The sequence below is a fragment of the Crocuta crocuta genome, unplaced genomic scaffold (genome assembly GCF_008692635.1).
Source record: "Crocuta crocuta isolate KB4526 unplaced genomic scaffold, BGI_CrCroc_1.0 scaffold688, whole genome shotgun sequence".
NCBI classification, from domain to species: Eukaryota; Metazoa; Chordata; class Mammalia; order Carnivora; family Hyaenidae; genus Crocuta; species Crocuta crocuta.
This window is the reverse complement of record NW_027530550.1, coordinates 1,426,371-1,429,422: the sequence shown is the minus strand read 5'-3', so window position 1 is coordinate 1,429,422 and position 3,052 is coordinate 1,426,371. Positions and strand designations below refer to the sequence as shown.

General features: G+C 35.4%; 1 pseudogene; it reads left to right on the top strand.

Moving 5' to 3' along the window:
* Window positions 1–1,253: 1,253 nt before the first annotated feature.
* On the top strand, window positions 1,254–1,842 carry LOC144234534 (large ribosomal subunit protein uL11 pseudogene; annotated as a pseudogene).
* Window positions 1,843–3,052: the final 1,210 nt, after the last annotated feature.

The following is a 3,052-nucleotide window of genomic DNA, read 5'->3' as shown; positions in this document are numbered from 1 at the left end:
TGAAGCTTCTCAAATTACTTATTGGCTGAAGTTTCTCCAGCTACTTTATAGAATGTATTAGATTCATTGAGAAGGGTACATAGAAACAGTACTCTGAATTCTTCCACGTTATGACATTTTTCCTGTAATCTTTATTCTTGGAGAGTAGTTTGGCTGGATATAAAATCCTTGATTTATGTTTCTATTCCTTCAGTACCTTAAATATATTACCCTGATCTTTCCTAAAATAAAGTATTTTTAAAAAATAATCTGATATCAGTGTTACTTTCTCTCTTCTTGAGAGAAAGTGATTTGAACTTTTAGCTTGGATGAACAGAGGATATTCTGTTTGTTCTAAGAGTTTAATGATTCTACTATAGTATGTCTTGCAATCAACCATAATGTGTCAATTTTTCCCAGTTTACCCTTTCAGTATGAAAGTTTACATCTTCATTTGGGAAATTTTTCATGAACCGCATGTAATGTGTGTGTGTCTATGTGTTCCATTGTCTTAGTTTTTTTTTTCTCATGCCTTATTATTTTTGCTTTTATTCTGTATTCCTGTTTGTAAATTCTTTTATCATTTTCTTCTCTTCCATCAGTAATTTTCATTTTTCTTATTTCCATTTTCTATTTTCTTTATGAGATTCTCTATTCTACCTATATGGTCATGATCCATCTAAGTGCTATTTGCAGCATTTTGGGTGTTTTTTTTCCCCTTTTGTTTCTAATCTTTCCTAATATTGTCCAGCTCTCTTGTCATGGCCTACTATTGCCTATTATCTTATTTAATAATCTTTCTAATTTTTATTTATTTCTATTATCTTCATTTCTCTTGCCTCATATAAGATATTATGGGCAGCCTTTTTTTTCTGGTACTTCTTCAATTTCCACAAGTCTTTATTTAGATTATAGTGAGATAGTTTGATTGATTGTTTATTTTTTCCAAGTAATATCATAGTGATGGTTTGAACCACAATCCTTTGTTGTTTCTATTAAAACTATAAGTGCTTCTGTTCTGAACAAGATGGAGTTATAAGAATCCAATTCACTAGCCACATTCTATATATTTATAGATAGATAGATAGATTTAAGTAAGGCTAAATTATATAAAACAATTGCATATCAAAAGGTTAGAGATTACCGTTATGCTAATTAGATTGATTATGGTGATCACTTCATAATGTACAAGTATATCAAAACATCACTTTACATCTTAAATGTATATAGCTATTTGGCTTTTGGCTTTCTGCTCAGAGGTGAGGGTGGAACTGTCTTCCATCGTCCCGAATCCAGGTTCATCTGACACCAGCCGACTCCACCATGCTGCCTAAATTTGACCCCAGTGAGATCATAGTCATATACCTGAGGTGCACTGATGGCGAAGTTGGTGCCACATCTGCCCTGGCCCCAAAGATCAGTGCACTGAGTCTGTCTCCAAAAAGGGTTGGGGGTGATGACATCGCCAAGGCAACCGGTGATTGGAAGGGTCTGAGGATTATAGTGAAACTGGCCATTCAGGACAGACAGGCCCAGACTGAAGTGGTCTGCCTCTGCACTAATTATCAAAGCCCTTGAGGAAGCTCCAAGACAGAAAGAAGCAGAAAGACATTAAGTACAGTGGAAATATCACTTTTGATGAGACTGTCAACATTGCCCGACACATGTGGCACTGATCATTAGCCAGGGAGCTCTCTGGAACCATTAAAGAGATTCTGGGTACGTCCCAATCCATAGGCTGCAGTGTTGATGGCCACCACCCTCATGACAACATAGATGGCATCAATAATGGTGCAGTGGAATGCCCAGCTAGTTAAGAACTACAAAGGAAAATATTTTAATAAAGGATCATTTGACAACCAAAAAAAATTGTATATAGCTATTTGTCAATTATACCTCAATAGAGCTAAAAATTGATTTATAATGTTGTAATAATAATAATAATGGTAAATGTCTTATGATTATGTAGGAATAGCACCTGGGCATGGAAATCAATGAGCTATTTGTAAATATATAATATTTCTTAATTAAATATCCTCTTTTGAAACTAGTTTAATATTACATTTTAATACTTGAAACAGAGGGCTCCCCAGATACTGCTTAAAGTATTGGGGGGCTAGACTTTTGCTTAAAATTAAACATAAGTTAAATAAAAATGTATTCCCCCCAAAAAATAAGTAGACATAGGCAATGAAGGATGGTATAGTGTTCTCTGAGAATCGAGAGACAAGCAAACTGAGCCTTGCAATGGCCTCACTTTACTGAATGAGGTAAGTATCCAGGTCATGTTTCAGAGGAGGGGAAAGCAGGGTTAACCCAGAGAAATCCCTGATACAAAAAGATGAAGCAGAAAAGATAGAGAGGCGAAGATGACTAAAATTTGCAGAAAAGAATACTGGAGAAGAAAAAGCTGCACTGAGAGAGAATGGTGAATATTCACAGAGCATCTCCCTCAAGTCTTCCTGGATATTGAGCAATGAATGCATGCATAGAAAGTGCCCAAGGCCAGGGAAAGAATTACCTGAACGTATTAGAGGAAAAGATCCTCGAGATCCACACAAAGCTGGAAATATCTCCTATTCCTACACGGCAGAGTGGAATCCCTAGTAAGTGTGATGCACTGGGAAGCATCCTTAGAAGGGGTTTGGCTCAGTTAATGAGGCAAAATTAATTCTAGAGCAAATGCTGTTGTAATCCCAACTAAGTTTAAAAAGAAAATGCTGTATTTAGAAATGCAAAAATATTGACCATATCATAAAAGTAAAATGAATAGTGTATGGAATCTGGTGAAATTTCCAGGCACTAAAAATATCAAGTTTCTATAACCCATGATGAGAAGAAAATTTAATCAATTAAACCTGACCCAGAAATGACAGATTATATATTTCACGAAGACATGAAACCAATGAATATAATTATATTTCACACGTTTAAGAAGATAGAGGAACTATTAAACACAGTATGCAGAGACATAAAGATGCTGATAAAGATCATCAAACTGTGATGCTCACATGTAGAAGTGCCACTGGCATTTCTGAAGAAGAGGAAAGGAAAAAGGCAATGCAGAACTAAT